The sequence below is a fragment of the Excalfactoria chinensis genome, chromosome 5 (genome assembly GCF_039878825.1).
Source record: "Excalfactoria chinensis isolate bCotChi1 chromosome 5, bCotChi1.hap2, whole genome shotgun sequence".
Taxonomy (NCBI): Eukaryota; Metazoa; Chordata; class Aves; order Galliformes; family Phasianidae; genus Excalfactoria; species Excalfactoria chinensis.
The window spans coordinates 38,462,094-38,473,428 of NC_092829.1; the positions used below are offsets into that span (position 1 = coordinate 38,462,094).

Below are 11,335 nucleotides of genomic sequence, written 5' to 3' on the forward strand. Positions count from 1 at the left end.
ACATTTGATGAGAGTCATTATAGTGGGGGACTGAATACAAGTGTCTTCTGATTACAGACCTTCCATTAAAAGTTCCCACCAGCGCGCCTTTCCATAGAGAAGCGTCAATGGGATTAAAATCTCAATTCACCCCAGTCAATTCTCCAGTAACACGATTTCATTAGAGGCAGGCAGGGAGGAAAATGGACTAGAAAGCACTGAAACAGCTGGTGTATAAATTATAAAGTGTACTTTCTACTAAGTGAACACACCTTCCGCTCAGCCACATTACTAATTAATGTGTAGGGTAGCCGATTTTATGTAAATTGTATTCTTCCCCTCTCCTGTGCTTTGGTTAACAACAGGTTCTTCTAAATCTTGGAAAAAGAAAGATTATGCAAAGCTATCATCATAAGAAAATAGCGTATTAACATACTGCCTGTGAACTGTATCCAATCAGTTCCTTTTCACTGGCGTGTGTACAAAACAATCAAAATCAAATTTATATTGCACTCCTTTAATATATTCTGGCATTAATATAATCAACAAACAAGTGTTAAAAAGTCTTACAGGCCTACTCTGCTTTAAAATGAAGCGTTTCTTCTCAGGGTTAGCGGATATTTTCAGCCACTATAAGGACACCAAAAGGAAAAGTTGTGGCCCCAGGAATGTGGGTCCCCATGCAGTCTGTCTCCTTCTAGCAGCAGCCTGATGGGTTTATTTTGTGCGTGCTGTCTGGACTCCTGGGCTCTGTCAGCTGTGCTCCATGTCACCTGCAGCACACTGATGTGCAATGATCAGGTGTTGCTTAATAACTGCTTGTAAGGGTTCCAGGAGCAGCTCCTGGCAAGCTCTCACGTGAGGTCAGCTGGGAAGAATTGAGGTGTTTTGGCACTGCTCTTGATGGAGCAGGCTCAGAGATCCCAGCAGCCAGCCAGCAGGGGCATCCTGCAGAGCCCCAGTGCCTTGCAGCCCTGCAGCCTACCCTCGCTTCTGCAATGGGAATCCTTCAGCGTGTGTCAAATCCAAACATTCTGCAGGTGCGAGGGCAGGAGTCTTGTGAATGTCCCCTCCTTGAACATTGTGCTTGTGTGGAATTAATTTCTGAGGTGCCCTTCCAGACGTGGGAAGCATGCCACTGAAGTCGGTAAGCTGCTGGGTATGGGCTACAGACTAGAGTCCATCGTATCCTTTCAGCAGCATATGGATCCTTTACAGTAGGAGTGGGGAAACCGTGACAGGGACGGTTTGTCCACTAAAACTAAGTTGAGATCATAAGCTCACTTCAGTTTGGACCGGAGGACAGCAATAAGCCTTGGATGAAATATCAGTGCTTTTCCATTAAGTGACCCCGTGTCATCCTTATTTACGACTTCCTAACAATGGACTTAGCCAGCTGGCCTACGTGATTGGCATAATTCCACTTTGAAATTGCAAATCTGAATTCTTGAAAGTACAAATTGCTGTGCGTTTAAATGGCCAAACTGTCAGGAGAAAAACTGTAGCATACCTCCAGGTTATGGTGCATGCAAAGAGAAGCAAGCCACCTGGAAAAGCATGGGTTGGGAATTTGGTACCAGAATTCATTACCAAAAATGGCTTTTTAGACTTGTACTGTTATTTTCTGCTGCTCAGACCTTGGCAGCAAAGCTGTGAAATGAAGCTGGGGAAAATGCAGAGGAAAAAAAGAAAGTTAGCGTTTATTGCTAACTGCTTTCTTCAGCCCCTTGTGCCCTACCAGCTGATTCTCAGTACCACTAAGTCAGATTGATGGCTCACCTTACCCCTCAGCTGGGGCAGCTCTGCTGCAGCTTCCTCCTGTCTGATGGCACTGACAGTGTATGTGGCACCTGCACAGCAGCCCTGGGCCATGAGAATGAGGAGCGATCATCTGCAGTAGTTCACAGGGAGAGAAGATGTACAAATTCTCCCTTAGGTGGCAATGGTAAAAGCCTATTAACTGCAGTCACTTCAGTGTCAGTGAGAACTACTTGTAGCAGAGGAGGTCGCTATGCAGAGCCACAAATTACTGTTGTTATCTTCCATGATGGCTCTGCACTTGAGGCAAGTGTTCTCTATCTCTCTCCCTTCCACTCTGCATCACTGTCAGGCCCTTCCCAGCTGGCTGATGGGCAGCTTGGTGCCATTCACTGCCGTTAGGTCAGCACCTAATAGTGCTGTCCCATTCCCTGTGCTCCCACTGCCCAGTGAAGGAAGGGGTTCAGATACAACATGCTGGTACCCAGTTTTACCTTCACATTTATGTCATCAGAACAAGTTATCTCTTGGGCTTTCAGAAAGACTCTGCTGGTGAACCCAATAGGGTCATTAGGAGTACAGAAAAGGACAGAGTGAGGTGTGTCCTGTGCTTGCTGGGCTGCTGGCGAAAGTTCTACAGATCTCAGTAGTGAATGAAAAATAATGTCAGAGCCTCTGAAGAGGATCCTTCCTTCCAGTGGCTTAACATGGCTTAACCTATAGTGTCTCTAGCATGAGAGAACAGGTCTCAGGCCTAATGAGTGATACAGAGAAGATAGCCAATCATAGCTAAACCAAACTGAAAAGACTGAGGTTGTCTAGCTTTAGGGGATGCTTAGTTTCTAGCACAAATTGCCTGTAATAGATTATAATGTCTGTATGTGTTCTGTAATTATTTTTGTTTTGATGTAACTGCAAAATTGAGTATTTTATTTCTGCTGTTATCAGGTCATTCCTAAAAATAAAATGCATCTCTGAGTATAACAATGTTATTATTATTCAAAGGCTACATGTTTGGGTGAGTATAACAATGTTATTATTATTCAAAGGCTACATGTTTGGGTAATTATACAAACATTGTCTCCCTGTCAGTCAATAAAACCTTTCTCAGAATACCTGGGAGTCTGGAATTAATTAGACTTGTCATTTCCTGCTTTGAATGCCCCTTTGTAAGGGTGCCACCTCAGCCCCTCCCTGTCCAAACCCATGTACAAAGTGCCTCAACACTGTCTACCAAGGTCACCCTGCTACACAGCTGTCCAACTGAGAGTGGGGGTCTGCAATGTGTAGTATTGCTTCTCTAATTATGAGTACAAGTTTGTGATATATGCATACACATATATATATGTAGGACCAGGCTCTAAGCAATCTGATCGAGCTGCATATGTCCCTGTTCATTGCAGGGGAGTTGGACTAGATGACTTCTAAGGGTCCCTTCCAACTCAAACAATTCTCTGATTCTGTGTGTACAGTTCTGCAAACTTTATATGCTGTTATAACAAAATTCAACTAAGTGACTTGCATGTCACTGCAGAAACATGAAGTCGACAGTAAGCAGCATCACTTCCCCGAAGTAAATGCAGCTTCAGTGGCTTAACTTCAGAGGGATCAGAGGCCCTCTTCTTATTTCCATCACAACTGGAAGTTTGGGAGTACAGTTTATGTGAATGCAGCTGGAGAAAAAAAAAAATCCCTGGCGAAAAGAAAGGAAAGAAGTAATGATGCTAGATTTAAACAAGACTGATTTTTTTTTTCCTCCTAAGTACTTCTAATAGGAACAAATGGTTTATCTTTTCAGATCTGTATATTTCTGTAGAAATATACCCCTGGGAAAAGGCTGCAAAGATCCTGGCCGCCATATTTACCTTCAACACCAAAGACATGCTTCAGAAGGAGAAGACACTGTGTTATGCTGGTCCCCAGAGTGAAGGTGAGTGCTGTCCTGCATACACACTGATGAAAGCAAAGCTCGATGAAACCTAAATTTCATTGTAGAAGTGAGCCAGTGTCACATCAGCCAAAGCCTTTCCAGTGTTCTTAGGGGTGGAGATTTTTTGCCCTCTTGTCTGTTCTTGCTTCTCGTTAAACAGGCTTGTATGAAAATGAAAGGGATGGTGTTAAAATCCTTTGTCTTTGTGGCCCCCCTGGTTACACCCTATGTTTCTGGTGCTCAAAAGGGCAAGTGTGTCCCACTGGGAGGAATATTCAGCACCCTACAAATGGCTTTGAACCAGCTGCACACCACACGACCACCCTGCTGAGCAGTGGATCTGGGTACTCTTGCTGGGACAAGTTCATCCATGGCTGTATGGGGAGCTGCTTAATTGAGCCTCATTACTCCAATTTCCTACTGACACTGTGCACCCTGTGATGCACCACTTAGGAGTGTGTCAGGGGCAGTGGATTGAGCAGCTGCCTTTTCTTATGTGAAAGCAGGAGAAGATAAGCTGTAAGCATGCCCTAACCCCGCACTGTTGCCCCTGCAGTTGGTGCCACTTAGGAGTAGGAGCAAGATGCTCATTTGTCACCCTTAGATGGGAAGGTGCACCTGCATCTGCCACTCCACCCTTCTCCTCTAGAGGACATTTTGCCCTGGAGAATGGTGTCCTGATGCCCTCCTGACAAACTGGCACTGGCAAACCATCCTCAGGTGTTACCTCCACCACTCTGCAGATCCCTGGAAATCCCTATGTTTGTCTCCTTTTAAAGAAAAGTGCATGCTTGGAAGCATCTTGGCTAAACTCTCCCAAAGAGGACTATTTCCTCAATTTGAAAGATAACACAAGCCATCCATTTTTTTTTTTTTCCTTATTCAAGCTGTGTAGCCTGCTTCTGCAAGGTCAGTCAAGCATCCCTCCAAAGCCTCTAGATTCAGTTCTGTTTCTTCAAGCACGCAAGCTCTAGCTCACAGGTTAGATGTGCCTTCCTTGTTCATCCCTGGTCTGTGGAAATCCCAAAGCTCTGCTGAGGGTTTTGTTTTCATTGGTAAGCTCATTTCCTTACAGGCATTTTTCCAGTATGTATTTTCCTCAGCTGTTGCTGTTAAAGGGGGTCTGTCTTGGACTTTTATTCCCATAAGGAAATTTGCAGTACCTATCACTTGATGTTGATGTTTCCTGAGTACCCTAAGAACTGCTAGAGGAATTAATCACTTTTTGATTTCTACGGGACAGTGGACAACGTGTGAGAGAGAACTTAGCCGGTGATATCCATTATTATCACCCTTCTGAAACTCACCACTGCTGAGTGAAAATGAGCTTTGTGAAGATAATCAATCACTGGTCACCACATGTGTTCCCTCAGTATAACATTAAGGATAAAACTCACCACTTTGAACAGCATCAGCACAAAGTCTGGTGTAACACCAATTCTCACTCACTCACTTCTGCTGGGAAGATGAAAGAAGTATCTGTTTACCCATGAGGTCTAAAAGGATACTGCAGGCACAAGTAAGGACTTGCTGGACAGCCATCTGGCTGACCAGGCACGGATCTTCTGTGCTGCAGGGGCACGGGGCTGTCATAGCTTTGCATGCTGAGTTATAAGTCAGATAAAGCGTATCATCCAGTATCACAACAACGCAAATGACAAAAACAAGCACCATAGTATTATAAGGAGTTCGCTCCCTTGCTGCCACCTTTATTCAGGTTGCATGCAGTCAATTCATTGAGTAAAAAATAATTTCAGAACGCTTGTTATACAAAAAAATTATGGATTTTTTCCAGTGAGTAACACTATATAACTTTCCCCACAGAGTGCACACTTTAGAGTTAGCGAGGGTGAATTCAAATAAATGGTGTTTATTGGCTCAGACTCACTCATCATCCTGCAGCCCAGGGTTCAAAGCTGTGAAAGGCCGTGCTTGTGAGCAGAGGTTGCCTGTTAGGCAGCACCGGAGAGCAGAGCTAAGCCAGCCAAGGCATTTTAGTCTGAGCCTGTCTTCTCTGCTTATGTGAATGTAGAGGTGCCCAGGTGATTTTCATGGCACGGGCTTCACAAGCATGCAGTTGCTGCACCCTGTCACTGGAAACTAAGAAGCAGTGGCAAGTCATCACAGAGAGAATTAGCTCATGTACTTTGACAGCTGAAGCTAAATAAGATGAAATAATTTGACAGGAAGTGAAGCCAAAATGCAACAAAGGAATATACTTAAAGGAAGATCAGGTTACCAGAGGGGGAAAAAAAAAAAGAGAGAATGAGAAATGTATATACAAATAAATAACTAAAGACAGACAGATATTTCTATAGCTCTGTTTCAATCTCAGTAGTTGGAGTAGCTCAGACTTCTTTGTCTCTTGGCATTTTTGGGAAGGGCAGCACTACTATCACAGTAAGTGCTTCCACTTCTTAACACAAAGTAAGGGGACTCTTTGCGACTGCTCCTCCCTAAGGGAAGAAAGAGAAATGCTATATGGGGCACAGAAGCAACAGAGGATTTCAAAGCATATGGTCTCTTCCAGTGCCAGCACAGACAGCTTTCTGCTATGAGGAAATGGGAGAGTATTGCAGCTAGCATTGCCAAGTGGCTAGAGACTTTCTTGCTACCATGTTGCTGGAAAAAACACAGATAACCAAAGGTGAAAGTTTATCCAAAATAATAGCAATTAAGTGCCCAATCCTTGCATTAGATGAAAAGAAAAAAATAGAGAAAAAGATTATTTACACAAGCAGTGTGAAAAGCATCAACAGCACTTGCTCATGAAAGAGACTGATAAGAAGAATATAAAAAGCAGCATGCATGTACAGCTGTACCCAGTCACAGCAGTGAATAGCTGGCCTGCCACTGGGGCCTGCTGTTGAGGTCCCTGGGAATGGTGTTCAGATGCATGGCAGTACCCAGCGCCACTTTGCCCTGCCAGCCTGCAGCCAGGCAGCCTGCCATTCAGTGGTACATGTCCATTGGCTGCATGCAGCAAGCAAGGGCCATCTGCCAAAGCAGCATGCCCCTCCTGGGCCTGGGCAGAGGCACTGACATTGTGGGGACTCTGCTGGCCCAGGGGCTGGGGCACAGACACTCTGGGGACACAGGCAAAATCCTGCAGGAGTCATCCTTTGCTGTAAGTGTGCAGTGGTTTTACTCACTTAGAAACGTTTCTTGCTCTCAGAGCTGCCAAGATCTCTTCCAGCTCTGAACAGAGTGTGAAGCGATCTTAAACTGAGACAGGAGAGTTTTAGGTTAGATATTAGGAGGAAGTTTTTCACTCAGAGGGTGGTGACGCACTGGAACAGGTTGCCCAAGGAGGCTGTGGATGCCCCATCCCTGGAGGCATTCAAGGCCAGGCTGGATGTGGCTCTGGGCAGCCTGCTCTGGTGGTTGACAACCCTGGACAGAGCAGGGTGGTTGAAACTAGATGATCATTGCTGTCCTTTTCAACCCAAGCCATTCTATGATTCTATGAAGTAAGAAGGTCCACTTTAGTTTGGAGAGAGTCTAAAATATGAGCTCAAAGAATTGCAGACTGCCCTGGCATTGGATTGCACAAGTCTGTGGCCAAGAAACTCCCCACATGCCCCAGAAGACAATGATAGGACTTTTTATTTGGAATTTGCCGTGACGTTGTGCCTAAAACAGAATGTGGTAGGAAGTGAGGAGAGTCTGGTGCCAGGTGCCATGCCACGTTATGTGTTCTTCCAATGAGGAAAAGGATGAAGATGCATGATGATCAATCATCTCCATTCTGAGTCAGGTGTGGGATCCTACTTAGCTGGCCTCAAACTTTAGGCCAGCAGCCTTTTGCAACTTTGTTCTTAGAATCTACACAGCCCTAGTCTTCTTTTTCTCATGCAGTTCCACCCCAGCATCGCATCTATGAGCCTATCAGTAAGCAAGAAAAGCAAAAAGCATAGGAATTTCAGATTTACCTTCAGTTCCACTCCATTATTTATGGACCATTTTGCATTGTGTCCATCATATCCATTTGAACAGAAAATTAATTGTTAATTTTGCAACCATTCTTGTAAGTAATCCTCTTTTTTTTAAGAATCATTAAGTCTTGCCAAGAAATGAAAAGCAAGAAAATAAAGATATGTTGGGTCTACATTTTCAGATATTTTAAGCAAGCTTTTGCTGTGTGGGAGCCATAGAAACACACGGGCTTTTCTTCCTCACCAGCAGAGCTATTCAGCCGGAAGCTGGGCTGATTTCAAACCAGTTTTTGCCAAAGACTGCTGGTACCTCCAACTGAGATCTGCTGGAGGGTGCAGACTTAATTATAAAGTGTCTTCCCTGTGGCTGCAAAACACTAATCCTGATGCACAGGAGTCCAATGCCTTTGTTTGCTTATGGAAACTATTTTTGAATTTTTCAGAGTTAATGTAACTCTGGTCTAAGACATACAGGGGCCATGCAGTAGCCTTGACATGCATTTTGTGCTCTGAAGGTGCATGCTTGGGATATTTCTTGATTTTGATGTAACTGCCTACAAGCCTAACATCCAGTACAACAGTGAGTTCAGCACTTAACACAAGCTGTCCTTAAAACAGGTGCCCAAATTGAGTCAGGAAGGAAACAGGTTCACTTCCAATGGCAGAACACTGCGTGGCAGCAGTCACCCAGCACGTCCCTTCCAGCAGTAGTGTCAGCAGGAACACGTGTCTGTACCCATTGCTCTGCTGGGGGCATTTTCACCTTAGATCAGCATCTTTGGGGAAAGTTGGACTGGCCTTTTGGTGAAGAGGGAAGGCAGGCTGCACTGTGTTAGCAGGGATCAAACTGTTCATTCCTCCACTGTGAAACAGCACCTGGCTCTCCTTCAGTTTGCAGCCATTATCTGCAGGCATTCCAGTCTTGTTTGAATTGTAAGGTCTGGTGCCCTGTAAGTGTGTTTCAACTTTTGGAAAAGACTTAAGACTAAATTAGGTGCTACTCTGAAAGGACTTCATTTTTTTTCCAGAATTCTCTGTGACTTCTGTAACATCCCTACCTTTACTGCTCAGACAAAAATAGCTTTATAAAGTTGAGGAACTTCTTGAGGATTGAATGTAACTGAGCTAAGGACAAAAAGAACATTTTTCTAGAAGTATCTCAGGATTCTTTCCTTGTTCTTTTACCGTCAGTGTTGAACAACTCCTTGTAACAATAGATTTTGTTTAGTGAGCTGTAGATGTACACGGGTCTGATTGAAACCTGAAAGTCCTGGTTTTATCTTTGATTTATAATACCTTACTAGGATTGAATTATCATAAATGAAAGAAAATCTGGCTTGCTCTTAAGAGTTCTTCAGGTCAAGCTGCAGGTAAGGGGTCCTGGAATCAAAAATCATTTGGAAATTCGGAATGAAAACAGAGTATGTATTATTATTATTAAAAATAATAATTCCAGCTTTCCCACACAATTAGGCACTGCAGCTATTATCGAGGAGAAAGGATTTGGGTATGTAAGTAGCAGAACACAACAGACTCAGCGTCTTGTGATGGTAAAACCCAGTGCGATGCTAAAAACTTCAGTGTTGTCTACCAGAACTGCTTTCCCCCATTCAATTTACGCTGTAGTTCAAACTTAATAAGGATATGAGAAACTTGAAGCCAGGATAGGAAATCCCCTTTTGGGGAAACCTAAGGCCTCTCTTGTATTTACATTAAAACCTTTTTACAGTACTCTGCAATATAGAGAGTTAAGTTAATATAAAGAGTTTAGGTTTGTCTAGTACAACCAAGAGGATGATAGCTCTTTCTCTCCACTCATTTACATTTAGGGAATACTGTGGTTTTAATGAAGCAGAATATTCCAAATACTAATGGATCTTAAATTGCTTAGTCTTACCAAGAGGTACTCCAAATAGAGCATTTGCCTCAAGTGATATAAAGTGATGAGTTAATTCATGTACTTGTGTCAATTGCTTCAAGATACTGAGAATTAACTGCATTAGTGATATGCTCCTTTTACTTCTTCTCTTCCTTTATATATGTAGAGGAAGGTGCATAGGCAATGGAGACTGATTTAACCTCTGCCGCACAGAGGAGAGGAGGGATCTGGTGGATGTATGACAAATGTCACTGACAAGGTTAGTAAGATCTTCCTCTTTGCATTCTCTTGCTATTCCTTGTGGGATTTTTTGAGGTACTTAAGACTTCTAATCAGAGTAGTCCTTGGCAGCAAAATTTCTGACCGCGGTGAGAAAACAAGCAAAGTCTGCCTTCAGGACAGTCACATCGAGTGGGACTTGAAAATTCCTCATAGTAACCTGCTTGTAGCTAAAGCAGTGCTCAAGTGACTCCAAGGGCCTCTTAGACTCCTACACCCATCTGCTTTGTGTCCTGGAAAACCCTCCAAAGGCAAGAAGAACGTGGGGCTGAGTGCACACCCCTGCTATCTCAAACTTTTCAGAAGATCAAGGGCACAGCGTGACTCCCCAGCCCTGGGGTTCCTCTGATGTCGCACAGAGCTACAGGTGGCAGCTGTTAATGCACTGAATGTGGCTTCCCCCTGTATCTGGCCATGGAAAACAAAGTGAGCAAGAGGATCGTTGCCAAACACTTTACAAGGATGGAGCTTACACAATTGGGCTCCACCCACATGCCTCACATGGGAATTCTCTCCCTCACCACCTGGGTTAAGATCACAAGATGGGAAAAAAATAAGGGGGGCGGGGGGAGGGAGGGGAAAAAGAAATAAACAAAACAAAAGCACTGGAGTTGTTTTCTTTCCATTGTGGCTCCTGAGCTGAAAGTTCCTTTACAATAGAATAATAGAATAAAGATGAGAGGCAACACTGCTGATGGCTCAAAATCTGGCACCAAAGTTTATTTCTCCTGAGCAGCCTGAGCCTGACCAGTCTTGTCAGACAATGTCAACAGAGGTGAAAAAAAAATGACGAAAATCATTGAATCTAGTTGCGCTCAGAAATGAATAAATGCACCAGACAGGGTAAGTATATGGCCATTAAAAATGGCATAACCCTGACTGGAAACTGAACACCCTCGTATGTATTTCATACTCTCAAAGGCTTATCATGCCAGCTGTATTTTTGAATGAGCTAAGTGTCTACTTGTATGAAATGAATGCGAGTAGGCACACATAAGCTTTCTCATCAGTGTCCATACTCATAGCCGGGCATGTACTGAAGTCTCTCAACTCAGCTTGTTACAGCTATCATGATGCAGAGCCTGAAAATGCCTCTTTTCCGAGACCAGACAAACGTGAACTGACAAGCACTGTGTTTTGCCCTTAAGGCTCCTGTCCATGGTGATGCGTCGTCAGTTATTCTCTGTAAAAATCTCTGCCCCCCGCCCCACATGTGCTCAACTCTTTCCTTAGCTCTCATCTAATTTGGAGCCAGGTACAGTTTCAGGGAAACACCGTCTGCACTCAGGCACCTCTGTCGTCCTGCCCTGGGTTGGCTTCCAAGCAGGTAGGATTTGAGAGCCTCAGCCCAAGAAGAAAAGGGATAGAGACCCACAGCGTGCCTCATCCGCAGCCCATGGAGCCTCCACGCCTGTCACCCGTGGAAATCAATTTCCTGTTGAATGGTGCCCATAGACAAGAACTAGATGCTCAAAGTCCCATTGTAGCTTGACACAATGAAAATAAAACCCTGGGACAATACAGATCCTGATGTCTTTACTTGCTTTGATAACAATGACACCAGTAAACAATGGG

The 11,335-nt window shown here is 44.1% G+C and overlaps 1 long non-coding RNA gene across 2 annotated transcripts in view; it reads left to right on the plus strand.

Annotated features, from left to right (window-relative positions):
- The window catches only part of LOC140252969 (uncharacterized), a 210,112-nt gene that overhangs the window by 195,248 nt on the left and 3,529 nt on the right, over positions 1-11,335 (plus strand). For both annotated transcript variants that reach the window (XR_011903748.1, XR_011903747.1), the window contains 2 exons: positions 3,536-3,667; positions 9,648-9,740. This is a non-coding gene — a long non-coding RNA (uncharacterized lncRNA). The remainder of the gene's footprint in view (positions 1-3,535; positions 3,668-9,647; positions 9,741-11,335) is intronic.